At 40.4% G+C, this 26598-nt stretch overlaps 1 protein-coding gene and 1 pseudogene across 1 annotated transcript in view; one reads left to right on the top strand and one right to left on the bottom strand.

The window, feature by feature from the left end:
* Window positions 1–26598, top strand: part of SLC16A10 (solute carrier family 16 member 10) — a 141973-nt gene that overhangs the window by 6742 nt on the left and 108633 nt on the right. The gene's annotated exons all lie outside the window — the stretch shown is intronic.
* On the bottom strand, window positions 18171–19202 carry LOC115866918 (mitochondrial dimethyladenosine transferase 1 pseudogene; annotated as a pseudogene).

Raw genomic sequence — 26598 nt, forward strand, 5'->3', positions numbered from 1 at the left:
TTCTCTTCCGTCTTAAAACATCCAACCTTATATTCCATGTGAATTCATCTAAACTGCCTGTTAAAATAAGTTATTAGACCACAAAAATTGTTACGGGATTTTGGAATGATAAAGACATGAGCATGGTGTGAGCATTTCATACTCCATTTCCAGAATGTTTCTGAGTTCAGAGCAAGACTGAAAAGTGTAAATAGTGTGTAGTGAATTCTGATTAAGTACAACAATATGAGTATTTCTGTGGTGTTTTATCGTAGAATTTTTATCAATAGAATTAACAGTCTAAAGAACCAACTCAACCAAAAATAAAAGTGTATGAATTATTTCAGGAGAGGTTTTGAGGTGTCTTTTAGAATAAATTGTACTCTGTGCTCTTGATGTGATTTGTTGTATCATTTTTATATGGGTCCTTGTTTTTTTTTTTTGGCGGTACTCACGCCTCTCACTGTTGTGGCCTCTCCCGTTGCGGAGCACAGGCTCCGAACGCGCAGGCTCAGCGGCCATGGCTCACGGGCCCAGCCGCCCCGTGGCATGTGGGATCCTCCCGGACCGGGGCACGAACCCGTGTCCCCTGCATCGGCAGGCGGACTCTCAACCACTGCGCCACCAGGGAAGCCCAATGGGTCCTTGTTGAATCCATGTTGCAGTTCCTTGAGGCTTGGTCCCAGGCCATGTGCTTGCTTCACTTTTCTTGCCTTCCCTGCGTGTCTTATATGCCCTGTGGCTCCAGCCACTATCTTGGGGTGTTATTTCCAAATTTCTTCTTTGTGTTCAAGACCCATATTACCTATTTCTAGAAAATTCCATTTGGATGCACAGGTACATCATACTTAGCTAAAATGAACTCATTTCTTAGCCACTCCACTTAGTGTTCACCTGCCACCAAAAACAACAGCCCACCTGTGGATAGGCGTAACCTTCCTTCTGAATTCTCTCAGTATATAACACCTCTGATGGCTCATGTCAGAAACCTGGAATCCATCTTAATTTCTTATTTCTCCTCTTTCCTTTCCTATTTTGTTAAATTAGACAGTCCTTTTGTGTTTCCCTCCTTAATGCCTCATAAGTCAATCCCTGTCTTTTCCTTTAGTGCTGTGCCTTAATTCATGCCTTCATTACTTTTGGCCTCAATTATTGTCATAACCCATTAACTGGTCTACCTGTCCTCAGTTATACAAGTGAGTGGTTTTTCTGAAACATTGGACCATATCATTTTTCTATTTAAAAGCCATCAGTGATACCCATTAGTTCTGGGAAAACCAAATGCCTTTGAGCACTGGCCCTTGCCTGACCCTCTAGCCTTGCTTCTCACCTCTCTCCCGTCTTGCGTGGCATGCAGGATCTTAGTTCCCTGACCAGGGATCGAACCCGGGCCCCCTGCAGTGGGAGCATGGAGCCCTAACCACTGGACTGCCAGGGAATTCCCTCTCCCTTCTTGCTTTTTATGCTCCAGCCTAGCTGAAGGTCTTGCACTTTTCCAAATCTGTCCTGCTGTCTTTGCCTCTGTGACTTTATGTGTGCCACTCCTCTCTTCAGTGTGGTTGTTGGTCCTTATAAAGTTCTGATGAGATGGTTGGCCATTTTCTTTCTTTTATCACAACTATGGGATAAACAATGTTTTTATGCAACTGTTGTTACGTTTTTGGGGGATGCATGTGGAATGTTTTGGGGGTAGCACGAATTCAAATGAGTTACGAATTAAGCTTAGAGTAGAGTGGAAGACATAGAACCTAATTTCAACCCATCCTAATCTAGCATTCTGTGAAAGGCACTTTTAAGATAATCCATATTTGTTTAAGTGATAATTTGCATAGTTCTTTACCATAAAGAAAGGGTTTTCATATACATTACTCAATTTTATTTTTTAGAGTAGCATTGTAGTGTGTCATTACCTCTATTTACAGATAGTGAAGTTGCAACTTGCACGGTTTAAGGTTGGGACACATGATATCAGTATTTACATCCGTTAAGTTGAATTTAAGAGCATCTTTTTATCTGGACAAAGATTTATCCTTCTGTTAAAGTTGTCTTGAAATGTAGAATACTGCCTTTTTATCCCCTTGAAACTATTTTCTGCATATTTACCTAAATGTTCTCTAGAACCTTTAGTGTCTCCTACCCAAGTTATCAGAAATCCTGTGAAGTCGTCCAATCCATTCCATTTAGAGTTATCACAACCCAGCTAGAGATCTGATCTCATATTGAAGTAAAACAAACCTTAACAAAAACAAACGAAACCCCAAACACTGCTCCAACAGTCAGCTCACCCCAGCTCCGAGCACCCGTCTAGCCTGGTGCCACGCAGGCACAACTGTGGGTGTTTTTATTGGCAGTGTTTCAGAAGGAACAACTCCAGCTCTCCTGGGACCTGTGCAGAAGCACTACACAGAGCCACCCTCTAGGACTGGAGTAATGGAGGAAAGCAGTGCTCCTAGTTATCTGTGTACCAGATGTGTGTGATCATACCTTCTTAGCTAAGTTATCTTCATTAACAGCAAAATGCCTGCATTCCGCCTTGCATGTAGGAACTAGAACTAGGAAATTGAGGAGGTGACTTGCCTTATTCCCAAATTGAAGTCTTTTTTCATTTCACTAAGTTTTAAAATTTTATTTTATTTCATTTTTTTAAGAAGGTGGCCAGATAGAATTTCTAACTTTATTACATGCTTATATTAATGTAGTCATGATTTTCTTTTTTTTAAATTTAAAAAATTTAAAATTTTTTGGCTGTGTTGGGGCTTCGTTGCTGCGCGCGAACTTTCTCTAGTTGCAGTGAGCGGGGGCTACTCTTTTTTGCAGTTTGTGGGCTTCTCATTGCGGTGGTATCTCGTTGTGGAGCACGGGCTGTAGGCATGCGGGCTCAGTAGTTGTGGTACGTGGGCTCAGTAGTTGTGGTGCGTGGGTTCTAGAGCGCAGGCTCAGTAGTTGTGACGCACAGGCTTAGTTGCTCCGTGGCATGTGGGATCTTCCTGGACCAGGGATCGAGCCCATGTCCCCTGCATTGGCAGGTGGATTCTTAACCACTGTGCCACCAGGGAAGTCCCACTAAGTTTTTTTAATTGAAGTGTAGTTGATTTACAATGTTGTATTAATTACTGCTGTACAGCAAAGTGATTCAGTTATACATATAACTGAATTATTCTTTTTTTTATATTCTTTTCCATTATGGTTTCTCATAAGATATTGAATATAGTTCTCTTTGCTGTATAGGACCTTGTTGTTTATCCATTCTATATATAAAAGCTTACATCTGCTAACCCCAACCTCCCACTCCATCCCTCCTCCAACCCCCTCCCCCTTGGCAGCCACCAGTCTTCTCTATGTCCGTGATTCTGTTTCTGTTTCATAGATAGGTTCATTTGTGTCATATTTTTAGATTCCACGTACAAGTGATATCATATGGTATTTGTCTTTCTCTTTCTGACTTACATAACTTAGTATGATAATCTCTAGTTGTGTCCATGTTGCAGCAAATAGCATTATTTCATTCTTTTTAATGGCTGAGTAGTATTCCATTGTATATATATATATTGGGTTGGTCAAAAAGTTTGGGTTTTTCTGTAAGCTGACTCTAACAGTGCTTAGTTGTCTTTAAGTTCATTAGAAACAATTTTGTTGGATTGTATTGTGACAGCTGTCATATCAGCGTGCACTTAAAAAAAAACATCAAAATTGGTGAATTTTTGTGTAGCCATTTTAATATTGAAGATGGAAGAAAAGCAACATTTTTGGCATATTATGCTTTATTATTTCAAGAAAGGTAAAATGCAAATCAAATGCAAAGAAAAGATTTGTGCAATGTATAGAGAAGGTGCTGTGACTGATCGAATGTGTCAAGTGGTTTGCGAAGTTTAGTGCTGGAGATTTCTCTCTGGACGACGCTCCACGGTCGGTAGTCCAGTTGAAGTTGATAGTGATCAAATCGAGGCATTGAGAACAATCAAAGTTATACCATGTGGGAGATAGCCGACATACTCAAAATATCCAAATCAAGTGTTGAAAATCATTTGCACCAGCTTGGTTATGTTAATCGCTTTGATATTTGGGTTCCACATAAGTTAAGTGAAGAAAACTTTCTTCACCGTATTTCTGCCTGCAATTCTCTACTTAAGCGCAATGAAAACGTTCTGTTTTTTAAAATAAATTGTGACAGGCGATGAAAAGTGGATACTGTACAGTAATGTGGAACGGAAGAGATTGTGGGGCAAGCGAAATGAACCACCACCAACCGCAACGAAGGCTGGTCTTCATTCATAGAAGGTGATGTTGTGTATATGGTGGGATTGGAAGGGAGTCCTCTATTATGAGTTCCTTCCAGAAAACCAAACGATTAATTCCAAGAAATACTGCTCCCAGTTAGACCAACTGAAGGCAGCACTCGACGAAAAGCGTCCGGAATTAGTCAACAGAAAATGCATAATCTTACGTGAGGATAACGCAAGGCCGCATGTTTCTTTGATGACCAGGCAAAAACTGTTACAGCCTGGCTGGGAAGTTCTGATTCATCCGCTGTATTCACCAGACATTGCACCTTCAGATTTCGATTTATTTTGGTCTTTACAAAATCCTCTTAATGGAAAAAATTTCATTTCCCTGTAAGACTGTAAAAGGCACCTGGAACAGTTCTTTGCTCAAAAAGAAAAAGTTTTGGAAGATGGAATCATGAAGTTGCCTGAAAAATGACAGAAGGCAGTGGAACAAAACGGTGAATACATTGTTCTTTAAAGTTCTTGGTGAAAATGAAAAATGTGTCTTTTATTTTTACTTAAAAACTGAAGGAACTTTTTGGTCAACCTAGTACTACATCTCCCTTATCCATTCATCTGTCAATGGACATTTAGGTTGTTTCCATGTCTTGGCTTTCGCATTTCACTAATTTTTAATTATGGGGATACACATGAAATAAAGATTTGAAATAAGGTATGTGGACCAAAGCAGTGTTTCTAACCCCCTTTGTTCCCAAACATAAAAGTCCCATAGCTGTTGAAAATTTTGATACACACCTCCAAGGGTAGTTTAACTTTTGAGTGAGATTCCCTAATACCTGGAAGATAAAGCCATGTTTCTGTATTTTTCCACCAGCTAAGATTTTGTCCCTTTACTTTTAGTGGTATTATGGAAATAATTAAGATTTTTTTTTTGGCCGCACCACGTGGTATGCGGAATCTTAGTTCCCCCACCAGGGATTGAACCCAGGCCCCTGCGGTGAAAGTGCCGAGTCCTAACCACTGGATGGCCAGGGAATCCCCTAGGATTCTTTATTTGTTTTTTTGAAGACAAAAGTATAATACTGAATACGCTTTTTAAAACTAAGTGTGGAGCTTCCCTGGTGGCGCAGTGGTTGAGAGTCCGCCTGCTGATGCAGGGCACACGGGTTCGTGCCCCGGTCTGGGAAGATCCCACATGCTGCGGAGCGGCTGGGCCCGTGAGCCATGGCTGCTGAGCCTGCGCGTCTGGAGCCTGTGCTCCGCAACGGGAGAGGCCACAACAGTGAGAGGCCCGTGTACCGCAAAAAAAAAAAACCCAAAAACTAAGTGTGCCTCTCTGATATGCTCCTCTTAGTGAGGGGGAACTGTGCTGCCTTCCTCCTCCAGTCCCCCAACTTGAGAATCAGTGACTGGAGTTTTGAATTCCGTTCAAGGTATGCGTTTCTATCATTAGATAGTTAAATCTAAATGAAAGGTCAGTGGTTAAATTAACGTATAAAACTCAGGGAAAGGTGCATTGGTCTGTGGTTCAGCTTTACCCTTTTTTTTTTTTTTTTTTTTGTTAAAGAGTAAATTGCATCAACAGTGTTCTGCATGTGTTCAGAAAGTCAAAATTTATTTAGTCTTGTGACCAACTTAGACTGGATCCAAGAAACAATTCTGAGATACGTTTCATTAGAGTAGAAAACCACTACTCATTAAACAGAGGTACTTATTGACTTTTTCTGTGTAGGTACTAATGCCAAGTGGGGTGGGTTGGTCTGGTGACTGGTTTTAATAGTGAAAACCTTTTCATCTTGCTTAATTATCCTTTTTATTAGTTTTGACTTCACGTTCCAATTTCAAATGTCAGCATCTCAAAGGATTCACATTTGTCAATGGTTGTTTAAACAACGGCATTCCACAAAGTTAATTGATGTTTTAGCACGGGATGGGGGCAGAAAGTTGCAGTTGTTTTCCTGCAGTAATGTAACACTTGAACTTTGGCAGCAGTACCCCCAACTCCAAAGTTACCTCCCAGTGCCAGGTTTTTGGGCTTCTTAGTCTCTGTTGGTTTATCTGTAGCTTCTAGTTTTTCTATGTTGAACAAGCGTTGCTTTTATAATAGTAAAAATAATTAACCATTAGCATTAGATGTATTAACTTTAATGACTGTAATAGTAAATTTGGCCTAAGATGAAGCGGTTTTGTGGGAATAGATGATAGATGTATGGCGTTTTCATTGTAGTTGTTAGGTTTTGTCTCTTCTCAGAGAAAAATGTTAATTATGGAATAGGCTGGAACTGGTAAAGGGAACTGATTTTAGTTTTATAATGACAATCTTTCGTTAATTGTATATAAACAGATTAGGAGGAGAGGCTTTTTTCTTTTTTTTTGGCTGTGTCGCACAGCTTGTGGGATCCTAGTTCCCCGACCAGGGATCGAACCCGTGGCTCCTACATTTGAAGTGTGCAGTCTTAACCACTGGATCACCAGGGAAGTCCCAGGGAACTGATTTTAAATCACGTTACATTATTTGGCCACATTTTGTTTTGGATCAAAATGGAGATATTTTATATCAGATGGACAGTCACTAAGAGCTAGATCATGCGATGCTAATCATACCTGATCCCCAGCCAGACACAGCACAGAAAATTATTATTGATATTTCTCTTTTGGGGGGCGGGTAGAGGGACTAGAGAAGGGGCAGAAGAGATAATAGATGAATATTTGTGTTTGTATGCATAATTTTAAATCCAGAGTGATAAATAATTACTAATCAAGAATCCTCTTGTTTGGTGGTTCTTTTGTGTTTCTGGTACACAGGCTACTTGTACGAGGGCAAAGGCAAATAGAGCATTCCCCACATTTTGCTGCTGGCCACCAGAAAAAAAAAAATCTCAAAGCCGCATTGTGTTGCCACCAGAAAAAAAAAAAATCTTTGCCTGGATAAAAATGGTTACATATTAAATGACTATTTAAACTAAAAGATTTAAAATAATGCTTTTAAATGACCTAAATTTTAGCTCAGTGTTCTTTATAGAAATATGAGAGTTTATCATTTCTTTCAATAAACTTGTGTCTGTAAAATTATGCTCAGTAGGACAGAAGACTGACCCTTTTCCAGAAATGTGAAATCTTGAATCTAAGCAAAAAGAAATTGTAATTAGTTCAGTTTTATTGGTTTGGAATTTGTAGTTATTTGGAGAGGGATTTGGTTTGTCTTTTCACACACTCCTGCAGTTGTAGCATTACAAAGAGCCTTCCTGAAAGAATGCATGCCTTTCAGACACTTTTAAAAAAAAATAAATTTATTTATTTTATTTATTTATTTTTGTCTGCATTGGGTCTTTGTTGCTGCGCTTGGGCTTTCTCTAGTTGTGGCAAGCAGGGGCTACTCTTCGTTGCAGTGTGTAGGTTTCTCCTTGCAGTGGCTTCTCTTGTTGCAGAGCATGGGCTCTAGGTGCGCGGGCTTCAGCAGTTGTGGCACGAGGGCTCAGGAGTTGTGGCTTGTGGGCTCTAGAGCGCAGGCTCAGTAGTTGTGGCACACGGGCTTAGTTGCTCCACGGTGTGTGGGATCTTCCCGGACCAGGGCTTGAACCCATGTCCCCTGCATTGGCAGGCAGATTCTTAACTACTGCACCACCAGGGAAGTCCCTCAGACACTTTTTTCAACAAAGCTGAGGAATACCAAAGTTTAACTCTTTAAATTTACAATTGATGTCATTAGCATAGAGCCACAGTTCCTTATCTGAAACTCTTGGGGCCATATGTGTTTTGGGGTCGAATTTTTTTGATTTTAAAAAAGCAACCTGGTTCATACAGCTGTGTTTTTTACCCCCCGTCCCTCCCCACCCAGGGGAGTCTGAGGCAGCACCCTATAATCTAATACACTGATATTTCTGCAAAAAAATATATGACTATTCAGAGTAATTGGGACAAATAGAGACCATAAGTACCTTCATGTCAGTTCAGATCATGTTTTACTTCCAAGTGATTATTGATGCCATCTTATAAAAAAAACTTTGGGTTTGGGATTCCAAAGTTGGAAATAAGGAATTGTAGATTTATATGTGAATATTTTGTTTTCTGTTTCTCAGTGAACAATATTTTTAAGGTACATTTTTCTTTATTAGGTAGCGTACCTGCTTCATGTTTTCAGTAAATGTGATATTCGGCTATCATACTGATCTACCCTAGATTACTCAGCCAGACCTCCTTTTGCAGGGTGTTTGAATCGCAGGCTGTGTTATGCAATGTAAATAACATATCTGTAGACATCTTTTTTTTCTTTTCTTTTTTTGCGGTACGCGGGCCTCTCACTGTTGTGGCCTCTCCCGTTGCGGAGCGCAGGCTCAGCGGCCATGGCTTACGGGCCCAGCCGCTCCGTGGCATGTGGGATCTTCCCGGACCGGGGCACGCACCCATGTCCCCTGTATCGGCAGGCGGACTCCCAACCACTGCGCCACCAGGGAAGCCCAGGACCCGGGTTCTTTAATACTCAACTATACACTGGGCTCATTAAATGAATGACAAGGAATTTGGTTTGGCAAGAGCCCAGGAATTGTAGAGGAAAGTCCCAGAAGATAAGGCTGGGAAAGAATGGGGAATGGAAGGTTTGAGTGCCGAGTTAGGAAGTTTGCATGTGATTTAATAGGCAATGGGAAGATATCAAGGATGTTTGAAGTGTGCCTTAAAAAATTGTGACTGGGTTGCAGAGTTAAAGAAAGAGGAGGAACATCAATTACGGAGGTCTTGGCTGAGAGCCGGGGTAGATTGGAGGCCCAGCAGTGGAAGTGGGAAGGAAGGGGTAGATGTGAGACATTTCAAAGGACAGACTGAGGGAAGTCTGGCAAGTGATGCGTGTGGACAGTGACATGGAAACAGATGATGCTTATGCCTGGGGACAGCATCTAAATAATTTTTGAACTAGGAGCCCCACATTTTCGTTTTGTACTCGGCCCTGCAAATGATGTAGACAGTCCTGCATGGTGCCACTGACAGGACCAGGGGCATGTGGAGGAGGAGTTGACAGGGAAAGGCTGACTCAGATGTTAGACATATGAGTGTGAAATGCCAGCAGGACATCAGGGGATGATGTCAAGCAGATAACTGGACATGTAAACCTGGAGCCTCAGAGTAGAGCTGAGGCCGGAGGTAGAGCTTTGGAAAGAGCCCGTCTCTTTATGAGGAATGTGATGTTATCATAGAAACTGAGAAATTCTGTCTCAAGAAGCCCCAGGGGCTGCTCCTAGGTAGCTTAGTTGGTTTCCATTGAAATCATCTTATTTAAAAGTAACAACACTTCATCCTTAAAAAAAAAACTTTCCAGCATTTAGATTTCTCTAATTCAGATTTGCAACTTTCCAAAGGTCAGATTGTATTTTTTACTGTCATTGTCTTAAGTATTTCCAAAACTTAGTCCTAAGACTTGGTTTTTTTTTTCCCCCTTTAGTTTTACGTGACCTCTGAGACTATCTGCATTTACGGTTTCTTGCATTCACCGTATAATTAATTAAACCAGTCTGTAAGTCTTATTTTCAAGATGTTCTAGACCAAGAGCCTGTGGGAGTGGCTTAGAATCGTTTCAATTAATTTATATATTTCTAATTTAAATGTAAAGTATTGATAGTGGTGGAAAACTTGTTCAACAGGAAGATGTTATCTTGTAGATCAGCCATCACAGAGTTTAGGAACTGAGTCAGCTACTCAGTTCCCTCAGCTGTAGCAGTGAGACTCAAGTAAGATAGAAGAATGTCAAAGTGCTTTGGATGCACAACAGATATGTCAGACACTCTTGTTACTGAGTAGGTTGGCACAGTCCCTGTATGTGGGCGTGTGTGTTGACTCATGTGCTGTGCTGTAATCTCTCAGAATTCAGGTTCTGAATTGCTCTCTTGTGATTGAAGCCCAGCTGAAGGTGCTGGAAGTGCAGTGACCCTGGAGGAAGAACCAGTAAAAGCAGGGGGTGGGTGAAAGGGAATTGATGATTGTGCAAGAAGAGGGTATCTGCCTTATTTTGTAAGCCAAGACACCCCTACCCCCTACCCTTCCTTCCAGTAACTGTTTCATCTTTTAGTACCTTTTGGCTTCATTTGCAAGGTCTGTATTAAAGTACATGTCAGGGTTTAAGGCAGTGTTTCAACCATGCTTGTCTACTGTTGTGCTTGTGGGGTTGAACGCAAGTACTGGCCTGATGACAAGTCAATTTGATATCCAGTGATCATGGGGAGGGGAGGCAGAGGGAAGGCCAACTCAAGTATTTTTTCCTCAGAGTTTGAGAAACAGAAGCCATATAGTCTTTTAAATCCCATGCCAACACACCAGAGAGATTTGCTAATACCAAAGGTCAGGAATCACAAAAGAGCAATGTATGTTTTTTGGTGTTGACTTGAAAATACACTGTTTTGTATAACTTAGTGTTCATTATGTGTATGCTATTATAATTAGTTGGTATACATGGTAGTTTTTTTTTTGTAGCTTTGATTAGGAAACAAATATTGAGACACTTAAAGCAAAAGGCAGACTATTATTATTTTTTGGAAAAAAATCAGATAAAAGTAATGCTTAATCCAATTAAACTGTCTCTTCCTCTAATTCATCATGATGACTTTGGGTGTCTGGTGGCAACTGAGAATGGGTTATGGAAAAATGTCAAGGCAATGTAATCCCTATTATTTATGGTCACTTAAGAGGATAAATTAATCACCAGCCACTAATCTTTGGATAATTACTCTGTTTAGCTGGAAATATCCTTAATTTCTGGAAAGCAAGTCAGTGAGTTAGTAGAACTGTCATAATTAATCAGCCTTTGTAAGACTAATTATAAGTGAATGGAAACTAGTTGCCTTCACCCTTCTCTCCCCTGCATTATAGCATGATCATTCTGTAACTCTGGAAACTGTATGTGGAACCACAGGGAACATACATTAATACACTATCTTGGGGTTTTTAATACACTATCCTGTGGTAAGCATTCATAGGTTTACCCCAGCTAAGGATTAACAGAACTGCCTTAACAGGTTAAGGCTTGCAACTTGTGTATGTATTTCTGGTTACTAGGACTAGACAAGAATTTTTTTTTTTAAGGTTTTTTTTTGGTGTGGATCATTTTTAAAGTCTTTATTGAATTTGTTACAGTATTGCTTCTGTTTTATGTTTTGGTTTTTTGGCCACGAGGCATGTGGGATCTTAGCTCCCAACCAGGGATTGAACCTGCACCCCTTGCATTGGAAGGCAAAGTCTTAGCCACTGGACCACCAGAGAAGTCAAATTGTTAGGATTAGGCAAATTGATAACATTATAAAATTGGTTTGAATATAGATTGTTTAGGAAGTGAGTCTTTTGCTGACAGCAGTTCCATTTATTTATGCCTTAAATATTTTGAAGGAGTCAACATAAACTACTGTATTTATTAAGTGCTAGCGGTGGGATGGGAATAAAGAAAAGTACACATTTCAATCCCAAGGGAATAAAATAAAGAGGAAGTCCTTGTCTCATGTTTTCCACATGGGTACAGTGTCTCAAAGACAGACCAGTGTTCACCTTTTGGAGTTTGAGGTCTTCATTCAAGAGGTTCCCAAAGAACCTTTTTGAGAGTCAATGAAATTGCTATGCAGGTGGAATCAGAGACATACTACTTATTTATCATAATCAGGATACTCCCATTTTGATAATAATAAAATTCACACACTTACACTGTAAATTGTTGCCTTGATAAGGTTTCTGGAAATAAAACAGAATTCTATGTATTGTTTCCAGTCAGTTAGAGAAGGATTTGTATTATTATGAGAAACACAATACTCTATATAGGACTGAATTACCATAGAACTAAAATATGAATTAGGACTATGGAAAACAAATGCAGACACAGAAATCTTTAGTAGAATGTATTTTATTTTTTATTTTTAAATATTTTTTATTTTTAAAATTTATTTATTTTTGGCTTCTTTGGGTCTTCGTTGCTGCTCACGGGTTTTCTCTGGTTGTGGCGAGCAGGGGCTACTCTTCGTTGCGGTACGTGGGCTTCTCATTGCGGTGGCTTCCCTTGTTGCGGAACACGGGCTCTAGGTGTGCAGGCTTCAGTAGTTGTGGCATGCGGGCTCAGTAGTTGTGGCTTGTGGGCTCTAGAACACAGGCTCAGTAGTTGTGGCACATGAGCTTAGTTATTCCACGGCATGTGGGATCTTCCCGGACCAGAGCTCGAACCTGTGTCCCCTGCATTGGCAGGCACATTCTTGAGCACTGCGCCACCAGGGAAGTCCCTAGGATGCATTTTAGAAGACTCACTTTAACTTTTGGAAGTCAGCTTTATTGAGGGATAATTTACATATGATAAAATTCACCATTTTAAGTCTATAATTTGATGAGTTTTGACAAATGTATAAGGTAATGTAATCACCACTGCAGTCATGATACAGGGCCTTCCATCACCCCAGGATGTTGCTGCATGCCCCTTTGCAGCCAGTCTATCCCTGGAACCTCTGCCCCTGACAACTATCGATCTGCTTTCTGTCACTATAGTTTTGCTTTTTCTAAAATTTTCTGTAAATGGAATCCCACAGTATGTTTTCTTTTGTGTCTAGCTTTCACTCAGCATGATGCTTTTGAGACTCTACCGTGTCGTTGCATATGCAGTTGGCCCTCCATATCCATGGTTTCGCTATCCTGGGTTCAACCAACCACAGATAGAAAATATAAAGAAAAAAAATTCCAGAAAACTCCAAAAAGCGGAACTCTAATTTGCCACATGCTGGCAACTGTTTACATAGTATTTACATTAGGTATTATAAGTAACCTGTTACTGAACCAAATTGGGTCTGCCGGAGGCAGGTGGTAAAGCCAATCTACTGACAGCAGGTTGTGGTGAAGGAGAGCACAGCGTTTATTGCAGAGACTCAAGCAAGGAGTCTAGGACAGCTTGTGTCAAAACGCCTGAACTCCCCATGGGTTTCAGCGAAACATTTTTAAAAGCCAGGTGTGGGAGGGGAGTTCCAGGGTGTGTGATCAGCTCATGCACAACTCTCTGATTGGTTGATGGTGAGGTAACAGGGCAGGGTCACAGGGGTTAACATTATCAATCCTCAGGTGCCATTAGGTCTGGGGGCTACATGCTCATGGTCAAGTAGTTAATTTCTTCCATTTGGTGGTGGCTTTAGCATCTGTAAAATAACTCAGGAAATGTGCGTCAGACACTATTATCTGCACTTCAGAGAGGAGCTAAAGCAGAGGATATGGGGGAGGGGTCTGTCCCGGGAAGGCCCCAGAGGGTCCTGCTGGGTTACAACCTAGAGATGGTTTAAAGTATGTATACAAGAGGATGTGAATAGGTTATATGCAAATACTTCGTCACTTTATATAAGGGACTTGAGCATCTGCAGACTTTGGTATCTGCTGGGTTGCTGGAACCAACTCCTCTTAGATACTGAGGGACAAGTGTACTAGCAGTTCAGTCCTTTTTATTGCTGAGTAGTATTCCGTTGCATGCCTGTACTACAATTTTTTATCCATTCACATGTTGATGGACATTTGGGTTGTTTCCAGTTTTTGCCTGCTGTGAATAGTGCTGCTATGAGCATTTGCGTGCAAGTCTTTGTGTGGACATATGTTTTTGTCTCTCGTGCACCTTATTTTAATTTTCATTTTATTCTATAAGCTTACCTGTATTTTTAAATTTAACAAGAGGATAATACTATGTATTTTTGTGTGTGTATGTGTGTGTGTGTGTGACTGAATGAGGAGGTGAAATAGTATGCAAGGACTCTGGAAAGGCAGGTTTTTCACTTGGGTGATTTTAGGTGAATGGTGGTACTGCCAATCAAGAGAGTCAAATATGGCTGAGATTTTCTATTTTTAAAAAAAACTGAAGAGGGTCCATTGAAAGGAGTCATTGGGAAATCACTGATGTTTTCAGCTAGCGTACACTCATTGGCCTGGGTGTGCAGGGAGTGGAGCAGTGACTGGGAGGTAGGGATGGTGGTGCAAGCTTAGAAGTGAGAAAGGGGAGAAATAGGGTGGTAGCTAGAAGAGGATTAGGGTCAGGGGTGGGGGGAATAACAATTTTTTTTTAAACATGGGAGTAGCTTGAGGAGAAGGAGCCTGTACAGAGGGAGAAGGTCAAGTTACCAAGTGGCTAGTTAATGGAATAAGATTCATGAGCAGGTCACAGATGCGGGAATTCAGAGCACAGCTGCTGCTGCTGGTGAGGGGTGGGGGGCAGTGCATTTGCCAGAGATGCCACCTATTCAGGACCTGGAGAGGGGAAAGTAAGAACGGAAACAAATGGAGGGGTAGGGTTGGTGAGGATCAGGAAACTGAGGGGGCCTTTGCTTCCTCTGAGAAGGAGGGTATGTGTTAAGCATAACATGGGACTTAACAGCAGATTTGAGAGAGTGGCAAAGGTTTGGGAGCTGATTACTGCTAAGGAAAAGGATTGAGAAGAATTCTGAGAACTGAACCGAGATTGGAAATATTGGAAATTGTGAATTTGTAGTGAAACCCGTTTCTAAGGTTGTGGCTTTTTTTTTTTTTTTCTTTTTTTCCTTCTCAGCTGTGCTCTACTGTGTGAGCAGAGCAGGTGAACTGAACAATTCAGTAAGGTTAGAAGAGAATTGAAGCAAAGTAGTTTCACATTTTCTGTCTGCTTTCAGCTGTGTGCTGTATGGCTTTCTCTTCTCTCCACCTTTTATGCACCATTCTGAGATGCGGAAGTACTCACGTGCTATAAGTCTTTGGTGAAGTTGATTCAACAACCTAATACAATTTTTAAATGCTGTTTTTTTAATTGTAGTAAAATATATATAACAAAATCTATCATTTTAACCATTTTAAAGTGTACACTTCAGTGGCATTAAGTACATTCACAGTGTTGTGCATCCGTCACCACTATACCAGAACTTAAATTTGAAGCATGACTGTCATCTCTTTTCCTCCCTTTGTATCACTCCTGATTTATAACTTTAACATAGTTCTTTACTGGGTAGACTATTTGTATTTTTGAAATTGAGGTAGTGATAACAGTATGTACTGAGCTTAACTTTGGCAGGTGCTGTGCAAGGCACAAATTGTGGCATTAGCTTTCTCTCTGTTTGGTTGTAATTATGTGTTAATGTCTGTCTTCCTTACTAAATGTAGAAGGCCCATGAGAGCGGGGGCTATCTATGTCTGCCTTGTTTACAATTATATCTCTACTGTCCAGCACAGTGCTTGACCCATAGTGGGCATTCAGTGAAGTTTTTGAACAACTGAAAGTCCTTCACTGAGAGGATTTATTTGTTTAATAAGTTCTTTCTGAATGCTTCATATGAAGTAGGCAAAACTTGTATTCACACATTAATACAGATTATACGGCATGGCACTTTCCAATGTCTAGTTAATGAGTAAAAATCAAAAAGGGTTTATATTTGCAGGTTCACCATGGAAGGTATTAGAGCAGACTGTGCATTAAACAAATGGCTGTACAGAATTGACAGCAATAATCCCAAAGCTTGAAGGCTGTGGGTTAATTAGGATAACTTGACAGAAAGTGAGTCAATCAAACTTGACAGTTGAAAGAATGTTCCAATAATTTATGTTCAAATACACATCAAACATGTCAGCAAGTCACAGGAACTTAAGTTGCAGAATGCTCCAAAACACCAGAACACCTGCAGAGATTATGGCTTACAGAATGTTTTGGAGAAAGAAAATCAGTAAAATGGTTGGGGACTGTTTAGTTCTATTACCTTATACTAAATAAAATACACTAGAGTTTAAAATATTATCTTTCTTACAGGTAAAAAGATATAGTTTATTAATAAATTAATTGAGGAATTCTGTTTTTCTTTAAAGGTACATTTATTAATGAATTCAGTAATACTTTTATTTTTTAAGAAATATGCATAAATATGGGTGTTTCTGTTAGCTGCTATTAGATAAACTAGTGTCATAAGCTTGTGGTTAAATGGAGATAAAGGGGCAAAATACAATCTAAGTGTTAATTCTTACAGGGACGTATTATATTGCTACTTATCACAGTACGCCTCTGATTCTGGAAGGTAAGGACTCTGTATGTGTGTTTGGCCACTGAGGCTCTTTTTAGAAATAAAATCTGTCTCCACCAAGGTATTTTTGTATCACATGGAAAGAGAAAAGAAAAAGCTATTAGGAACTCTAGTCCTATTATTTTCTTACCTTTTAAAACTCCGAATAAGCTAAAACTGGAGTTCGCCTTCAGGAACCAGTAATGGAAATTTTCTTATGTCTCATCATCAAAATCTAGTACTGAGTGATCATTATGGCTTTTCACTGAATGATTGTGCGTGTGTGTCTGTGTGTAGGAGAGCAGACAGACAGACAGTGGACACAGGTCTTGGAGTAGACTTCCTCGAGTAAACATAAATGAGCAGGGGAGGGGAGTGGAGAGAGGAGGTGGGATGGAGGGGCAGGGAGGAGCAGAAGCAGAGGAAGCCGACTGAGACTGCAGTCCCTGTTGCGTAAATGCCGCTTGTTTGTCATCTCTCCGTCCCTGGGGCCTGCCCTGTCCTGATGCTGGATTTGGGCCCCCTTGGAGTCAGTGAGCAGAGTTGGCTGGGTAAAGGCGGGTGGGGCCTGGGGTCTTAGTGCCTGCTTGGTTGACATGAGCAGACTGCATCTCCAGCTGGGTTCTGGAGTAGCAACAGCACAGATTTCCAGGAAACAGTTCCTCCTGTCATCGTTTTGTTTTGTTTTTTTTTTGAGAGAGAAAAAGCATTTTTGTACTTTTAATTGAGCAGCAAGGGAAATAAACAGGTGAGAAGGTGGGCAGAGAAATATGGTGTAATCTTAGTTCTCAAACTACAAAGTACTTTAGTGAAAGAAAGGAACCTAGATTTTATTAGCAACTGACTTTTAAATTTATTCATTAGTAATAGGAATCCTAGCCCTTATGATAGTTTATAGCTTATTGTTCTCAGTAATTAAGCTCTGGTAATTGGTCCTCTAAAAATGCCAAATTCCAACTTAAAATTTCAAATAAGCATAAATAAAAAATGTCCATATTTGCAGTATCTACACTTTTTTTTGCCCAAGTCCCAGGATAGTCCCAGGATTGAAGTGAGGTGATAAAATTTTAATTAAGATGTTAAATCTGATAACCTACAAGGCAAAAATGAACACATTGTGGAATCGGTTCCTCTATCATAAGGGAAGATGTGCTTTTCTCACTGCAGCTTCATCCAGGTCCTTAAAAGTCCTTAAGAATTCCTCCAGCAGCGAGTGGCCCGGGGAGCCAGGCAAAGGCAGCTCGCTGGACTCGGATGAGGGCAGCCTGAGCAGTGGTACCCAGAGCAGCAGCTGCCCCCCGGCCGGGAGCAGACAGGACGCCCAGAAACACCCCCACGAGGGCCTGGCCGACTTCTCCGACAGTCTCACCAAGGAGAGCGACATTCTGAGCGACGACGAGGAGGACTACCACCAGACTGGGAAGCAGGACAGCCCTACCACAGACATGGAGATCCAGTTCCAGAGACTGAGGATCTCGGAGGACCCGGACGCTCGGCCAGCTCAGCAGCCGCCCGGCAAGGACGGGCAGCCCAAGCTGGTCCGGGGGCACTTCTGCCCCATCAAACGCAAAGCCAACAGCACCAAGAGGGACAGGGGAACTCTGCTGAAGGTGCAGATGCGTCACCAGTCCCTGGACAGTCAATCGGAAAATGCCAACCTTGATCTCAGCTCCGTTCTCGAGCGAGAATTCAGCGTCCAGAGCTTAACGTCGGTTGTCAACGGGGAGTGTTTTTATGAAACAGAGAGCCATGGAAAGGCATAATACAGGTCTAATTCAGATATGGGTTAAGTTGCTGATTTCACTTTTAAATTTATTTGATGATATTTATTCTCTTTACCAAGCTGTAAAAGGGGAAATAAGTCACACCTGGGGAGCACACATATGAGAAGTTCAACACTGTGAAAATCAACATCCAGTTGGCTGCCAGCCCCTGAAGTAGCAGCTACAGTCTGTAACTCTCCTTGTCATCCCCTTTTTTCTGATTTTTGCTTGAGTTCTTCTCTGAAATTGTAAGCAAAGTGGTGTGGGTCTTCATCACACATTTTTCGGTATGCGTCACAGAGGCTCTTAAAATGTAAGACAGAGAGCTGGGTGGGTCGAAGAGTAGGGTCCACATCTGCCAAGCGGAACAGTTTCCCAGTGCTTTCTAATCGCCGAGCTTCAGGGAATAACATTCCAGGCCCTCGATGGCAGTATTTCCTTCGGAACTGAAAGGCATTCTGAACGACTCTCTCCACCAGCCTGAATGGCTGCTCTATCCTGGGCTGGGTCAGGGGGGTGAAATGCACCACCCCCGAGTCCACCTCTGGTTTGGGGATGAAAGCCTGACCTGGAACTGTCAAGATGTGCTGAACGTCGCAGAGGTACTGGGCCATGATGGAGAGGCGACTACGCTGCTTGCTTCCCGTACTGGCTGTAAGTCTCTCTGCCACTTCCTTTTGAAAAGGCATCTGGGTTCTGCCATAAGCAAAAGGTCCATTTCTATGAGAAACATTTTCAAGCCATGTGATAATCAGTGGAGTTGACACACTAAAAGGCAGATTGCCAATAATATGTACATTTGGAAGATCATCCTCCCACTGTCTTTTGAGATTTTCTGGAAAAGCCCTTTCTATCTTAAATGTCAAGACATCTCCATGGACAATTCTCAGTTCTCCAGGTGCTGCATCAGAAAGCATCTGTAATCCAGGAATAAATCGACTATCCTTTTCAACCACCAGAAGTTCAGCAACACCGGCATTGAGAATGGATCTTGTGATTCCCCCGGGCCCAGGGCCCACTTCATAAACATAAGCATTTGTCAGACTGCCAGCTTTCCTTACAATTTTATCTGTCAGCCTCAAGTCCAAGAGAAAATTCTGGGATAGCTGCTTCACAGCTTGCAGTCTAAACAACTTAATGATTTCTCGAATTGTGGGTAATGGTGGGAGACGGAAGGTGCCGAGCGTCCTGGAGGCGGCCATGAGCCCCGGCCTGGCCGCACAGGTCTCACACATGTCCTTCCCCGCGGTTCCTTCCTCCTGTCATCATTTTTATTCCTGAATCATCGTGTTTAGTTATGCAGTTGTCTGCTGTCCCCAGCTACTTACGTATCAAGGAAGCGTCTTCTGTTTATCTTCTTTCCTTCCCTTTTTTCTTATTTCCATCTCGTTAACTCCTTTTCTTTGTTTTAGCCAAGCACACACATTTGAGCAATAATGGTTGTCATTTTCACTAGCTAGCATAGGACTTGCTCCTTACCTAGAGGACTCCTAATCTTGTGGTGTGTAGTGGTGAGTTAAGAACATTTAAAGATGCCACATACATGTAACAGTATTGGTAAATCTCATAGTATTGGTTGAAAATATGAAGTTGTAGAATGTTTAACGTGATACCATTTACATTTCATTAAAAAAAAAACTAAGGAAAAAATACTACCACATTTCATAGAATCTAAAACACTGTTGCTGAGATGCAGCCCCATTTTATGTACACTGACGAAGGGGAAAACTTGCAGATTAAATTGTGATGTAGTGCTTTATTGTGGATGGTAAGGTGCATCCCAGTTTTAGAGATATAATATGAAAAGGCATGCGTTTTAGAATTGAATAAGGTAAATATATTTTATTGAAACATACTTACGTAATAAAAATATAAAAACACGCATTGAAATGATATATAGCCAATTCAGGATGTGATTTATCTCTATGAAGCGAGGGAGGGAAACAGATAATGGGGGCACACGAGGGGCTTCAACTCTATATTTTTATTATTTTTAATTTTTTAAAATTTTTATTTATTTATTTTGGTACGCAGGCCCCTCAGTGTTGTGGCCTCTCCCGTTGCGGAGCACAGGCTCCGGATGCGCAGGCTCAGCGGCCATGGCTCACGGGCCCAGCCGCTCCGCGGCATGTGGGATCTTTCCGGACCGGGGCACGAACCCGTGTCCCCTGCATCGGCAGGCGGACTCACAACCACTGCGCCACTGGGGAAGCCCTATATTTTTAAATCTAAAGCAAATATTGCAAAACGATAGATAAAGTTGGTTGGGGACTTCCCTGGTCACGCAGTGGTTAAGACTCTGCGCTCCCAATGGAGGGGCCCCGGGTTCGATCCCTGGTCAGGGAACTAGATCCCACATGCATGCCGCAACTAAGAGTTCGCATGCCGCAACTAAGAGTTCAAGTGCCAAAACTAAGGAGCCTGCCTGCCGCAACTAAGACCCAGCACAACCAAATAAAAATAAATAAATATTAAAAAAAGATAAAGCTGGTTGGTGAGTTCCTATAATTTTATGTATGCTGTAAATATTTCCTAATGAAAAGTATATATTTAGAAGCTACATAAAAAGCAAGTTGCAAAAGCCTATATATATAGTGGATCTTGTTATACTTTCTAGTATAGTATTGTTGGCCTTCCATGTCTATGGTTCTGTATCTGCAAATTCAACCAACTGTGGATCGAAAATATTCCGGGAAAAAAAATTCCAGGAAGTTCCAAAATGCAAAACTTGAATTTGCCACATGCCTGGCAACTATTTACATAGTATTTACATAGTATTTACAACTATTTACATAGCATTTACATTGTATTAGATATTATAAGTAATCTAGAGATGATTTAAAGTATATAGGAGGATGTACACCATTTTATATAAGGGACTTAAGCATCCCTGGAATTTGGTATCCAAGAGGGGTCCTGGAACCAATCCCCTGCAGGTACTGAGGGACGACTGCATTTGATTTTGTGTTCTTTCAGACTTTTTCCTATATCTGTCATACCACAGCAGTGGGGTTTGTTGTTGTTGTTGGAAGGCCGAGGGCTTTCTACATCTCCGTTTTTGTGTATGAATTAAAAGATAATACTGAAGCCCACGTGCCCTAGAGCCTGTGCTCCACAGCAAGAGAAGCCACCGCAATGAGAAGACCGTGCACGACAATGAAGAGTAGCCCCCGCTCTCCACAACTAGAGAAAGCCCGCGCACAGCAATGAAGACCCAACGAAGCCAAAGATAAATAAAATAAATAAATTAGTTAAAAAAAAAAGCCAAATATAGTCACACCACTTAACCCAGAATCTCATTCCCTAGGACCTTGCCTAATGACTCCTAAGAAAAAGCTTTATGCATGAAGATCTTCACGATACCATTACTGTAAAAGAGTAAAACTTTGGAGTCAAATGCCCCCAACTATAGAAGTGGTTAAATAAATGATGTTGATCTACTTTATGAATTATGTTGCAACTGATAATGACTTCTATGTAGCAACATGGAAAATATTTGATGGTGATACATAGTCAGGGTGTATCACCCGACTGTGACTCTAAAAATGTGCATGAACGTGAACAAAGATGAAGGGAATATGGAGAAACAAACAAGCAATAGTTGTACTAGAATGGTAGAATTTTGAGTGGATTTCTCCCCTCACCATTTGTAAAAAAAAAAAAAAAAAAATTGTACTTATATTTTTGGGGCAGCCAGATCTTTGAAAGAAAAATTTGAATTTCTAAGAAAATAGCAGATATTAGGATGGGGGATACTAGAAAATGCAAAGTAGTGGCCCTTTTGATGATAAAACTAAAACATTCTAAACCAGCTTTGCTTTAGCAATGCACAAATTGATTATTTAAATTTTGTCTTTTTAGAAGTAAGTTGGCTGAGGGCAAGTGTGTGGAAATCAGAATATTGAAGAGGATTGGTACAAGAAGTGGGAGGATCAGAGCTGATGTGACTAGCTTTTTCATTTGCACTACCAAATAAACCAAAATTTTGGACTGTGTCTGCTTTAGTTAATATTTGGTTATTTGCTTTGAAGCTATTTGTTTGCAATAATGCCATTAACATCCTCAACAGAGCCAAAGTCTAACCCTGAGATGGTAGAATCTTAACTAATTTTATCATTTACAAAGAAACTGAAACTTCTGAGGGCATGAAGGACCATTTCTTTTCTCTGTACTTCTTCCTTTGATTTTTACATCACCAGTGATTTATGGCTACTAAAAAAAAGTCCTATAATTAACTCACAGTTAAGTCATCTTACCATCAGAGGTAGAATGAGGCTGGTGATGATTGGGGAGGGAATAGAAAAAGACTAAAGAATTTTAGACATCTAAGGCCTTGCTGACCAGTTAATCCAGCCCCTTCACTTTATATGTAAGTAGATAAATCCCAGGGACTCAGCAATGAACCTGCGTTTTAGGCCTCCAAATTTAGTGCCCTTTCTACTGTACCACAAGGAAAGAAGGAGGGAAAGGGAGAGAGAGCAGAACCAAATTATTGACATTTTAGGGGCCATTTTTTCAGGATGGACAGAACATTGGATATGATGTCATTATTATCTTAACTTATAGTTTTTACGAAGACTACCACTCCAAAACAAAAATAGGTAAAGAACATCAACAGACAACTCACCAAAGAAGAAATACAATATAACACGAAAAAATATGCAATGTCATTGAAGAAATGTAAAATATAAAGTAAATGCATCTTGCTGCCTCAAGGTGAAACATTTACAGACGAACTTTATCATTCAGACCATTGGCCTTGTAGGGCTTCTTGTTGACAATCTACTCTATTTTTAGGAAATTAATTATAATTGAAAAACTGATGCAAACAGTAAAAGGCAAAGTACAACCTGGAAAGTGAATTTCATGAAAGTTGTGGTAGCCTTACACCTCTTTTTATTCATTCACTCAGTCCTGTGTGGCACCCATAGATGATTTAGCCCAGGTGGTTTTGCTGAAGTGGACCACTAGGAAGGAAGCTGTGAAGGGCGCAAAGCAGTTGAGAATAGGTATAATTGAGCACATAATTTTACTTTCCTCTCCTGCCCCACACAACTAGAGAAGCTGGTTCAGATCTGACTAAGGAAATGTCCTCATCCCCACCCAGAAGATACTACAGGGCCCCAGGAGGACGAAACCAGGGAAAGAGAATCATCCAAACAGGACTGGGACCAAAGGCAAGCACAGTAACAGATGTCCTGCTGAAGAAGATGGGGGTGGGACTTTGCTGTGACTCTGAAGGCAAGTGTGGTTCAGCGAAGCCAAGATCAAGGGGACTGAGTGGGCTATCTGTCCTTGGTAACCATGTGCCACATCTTCTGAACAGACCTTATCATCTGGGCTAAATCAGCCCAGGAGGTCTGAAAAGAGGATTGAACTTAATATTACTGACACACAGGGACTTCCCTGGTTAAGACTCTGCGCTCCCAATGCAGGGGGCATGGGTTTGATCCCTGGTCAGGGAATTAAGATCCCACGTGCTGTGCAGTGCAGCCAAAAAAAAAAGCATCACTGACACACAAATAGGTCCCCTTAGATTCTAATTGGAAGTAAACAGGGTAAAAGTAGTAAATACTCAATGTTGCTTTCTAAACTAAATTATATATTTTAGAGATGGGCCCAGTCAGACCACATAGAGATGCTTCATTCTTTTTCATCGTCTGTAGCAAGAGTTGACAAATGGTTTTATATCCTAAAAGGGAAAGTTATGGGTCAAAGGGTATGCGCATTTTTCCACACTTTTAAAAATGTTATTTAACAATAAAGTTGCAAGAATAAGAATAGTATAAAGAATTGCTGAAAACCCTTTATCATCTCCTAACATTTTATTCCATTTGCTTTATCATTTGCTCTCTTCTCTCTCTTGTGCTCTCTGTGTCTGTGTGTGTGCATTTACATATACATACATGTATTCGAGGAAACATTTTTTCTGAGCCATTTAAGTATAAGTTGAATATATTATTGTCCTTTTCTTTTAAATGCTTCAATGTGTATTTTCTCAAAATAAGGATATCCTCTTATATAACCACAAGTTATTAACTTCAATAAGTTGAACATAGATACAATATATTTCTCTAATATATGCCATCTGAATTTAATTTCATCATTTGACCCAATAATATGCTTTTTGGTATGTATTTATAATTTTAACAAAAATTACCATATTGTCTCCATAGAGGTGGTGCCACTATACATTCCCGAAAGTAGTATATGAGAATGCACAATTTACCCTCAATTGCACTAACACAATTAGTTAACAGCTTTTGACAGTGTGTTAGAAAAAAAGTGGCGTTTCATTATAACACGTTTCACTTATTCTGGGTAAAATTATATTATGGAAAATTGTAATTGGTAATCATTATGGTATCTTATATGGGTAATTTTAACAATAATTATGGATAAGGTTGAGGATCTTTTGTGTTCAGAGAGTCACTTATTTGTATTTCCTTCTTCTAAACTGTCCCTTATATCCTTTGTTTTTCTACTGGGATGTTGGCTTTTTTATTGATTTGTAGGAATTCCTAATTTATTGAGAAGCTCAGCCATTTGTCAGTGATATGAGCTGAAAATATTTTTCCCAGTTTGTCATTTGTTTTTTGTCTTTATGGTGTTTTTGTTTTTTTTTAAAAAAATATTTATTTATTTATTTAGGCTGTGTTGGGTCTTAGTTGTGGCATGTGGGATCTTTAGTTGCAACCTGTGGGATCTAGTTCCCTGACCAAGGATCGAACCTGGGCTCCCTGCATTGGAAGCACGGAGTCTTACCCACTGGACCACCAGGGAAGTCCCCTACAGTGTTTTAAAAATTGTTGCTGTTTGTTTGCATTCGGGACATTTTGAAGTCATGAAGTACTGGCAGGAATATTTTGTATTATATTTAGATTTTATAATCAAATACACAGGTGTGCTTAGATATCAGTAGATATCCTAATATAAGAAAGGAAGAGGCAGATTTTCACCTCTTAGTATAAGGAGTGAGTAAGCCAAATAAAATAGGATGCATTTATTTTGGACTTAAATAATTGCTGTTAACCCCACTGTGCCATGGGTTGTTAACCCTGGCTCTCAGAAAAAAATGAAAGTTATGGTGAGTATATTTAAAGTTGTCTGAAACTTGATCGTATTCAGGCCTTATCTAGGACTTGGAATTTTGGAAACTAAAGAACACTACAAAAGAACTCCAGAACCTTACTAGTTTGGAAACCATGGTACTGGTAGGATTTCTGGTCTTTATTTTTATTATTTTGGATGTCTTCCTTCAACTATTTTATATATCCACACTCATAATTTCCATGATAAAGGAATTTCTTTTTTTTTTTTTTTTTCCCAGCCGCTCCGCGGCATGTGGGATCTTCCCGGAGGAATTTCTTTTAAAGCTGATTAGGGGCAGTTTTTTTTAGATTTTTTTTTTTTATGTGGACCATTTTTAAAGTCTTTATTGAATTTGTTACAATATTGCTTCTGTTTTATGTTTTGGTTTTTTGTTCCTGAGGCATGTGGGATCTTAGCTCCCCTACCAGGGATCGAACCCGCGCCACCTACATTGGAAGGTGAAGTCTTAACCACTGGACCACCAGGGAAGTCCCATAGGGGCAGTTTTTAAATATGTAGCTGGTTTAAATCATTAAGTAGTATTAAGGGGAACATCCATCATAGAAATTAACTTAAAATATTTAGAAATATTAAAAATATGGTCACAACTGTATTGCTTGCATCTGTCTCTATAAATGCTGATTTGCACGTTTTCATATTGCAGAATCACACTGACATTCAGAGAAAGATGCTGACATTGTTCTTCCAACATCTCTAGTTTGGGTTTCATGAAGCATTTCTTCCATTTCTCCTTTTCCTCTGTGTAATACTTTCTCAGATTCTTGGAAAAATAATCAAGACATTTTGCTCTGGGTCTACTTATAATCACTGGCATAATACCAGTGTGAAATGTGCTCATTAACATTGTTTTAAAGTATACATAAGTACACAAAAATGGGCTCCTGCACCAGAGATTAGAGTTGAGACATGTTAGTTTTCCTACATGTCACTGTTTTACAGATTTAACTTAGTTTAATTTAGGGCCAGATAACTCTGGCAGCGTTTGCATTTTCAATATGTTTTTCTGCACTTAAGAGTTTCTACACAGGGGCTTCCCTGGTGGCGCAGTGGTTGAGAGTCCACCTGCCGATGCAGGGGACACGGGTTCGTGCCCCGGTCCGGGAAGATCCCACATGCCGCGGAGTGGCTGGGCCCGTGAGCCATGGCGGCTGAGCCTGCGCGTCTGGAGCCTGTGCTCCGCAGTGGGAGAGGTCACAACAGTGAGAGGCCCGCGTACCGCAGAAAAAAAAAAAAAGAGTTGAGTTCCTATACCGTATAAATTTCATACCGTAAATGGAAGTAAAGTAAAATGCCAATAGGAATCTGTTAGTGTGTGTATATCTCCAGTCCAAAATTACTAAAAAAGGAAAAAAAAGCAACATGTAATGTTGGATTTGTATTTTTTTTTATAATAGTGTTTATTTATTTTTACTTGTTGACAGTTTGCTTTATTTATTTATTTATGGCTGTGTTGGGTTTTCGTTTCCGTGCGAGGGCTTTCTCTAGTTGTGGCAAGCGGGGGCCACTCTTCATCACGGT

The sequence above is a fragment of the Globicephala melas genome, chromosome 14 (assembly GCF_963455315.2).
Source record: "Globicephala melas chromosome 14, mGloMel1.2, whole genome shotgun sequence".
In the NCBI taxonomy this organism is placed as follows: Eukaryota; Metazoa; Chordata; class Mammalia; order Artiodactyla; family Delphinidae; genus Globicephala; species Globicephala melas.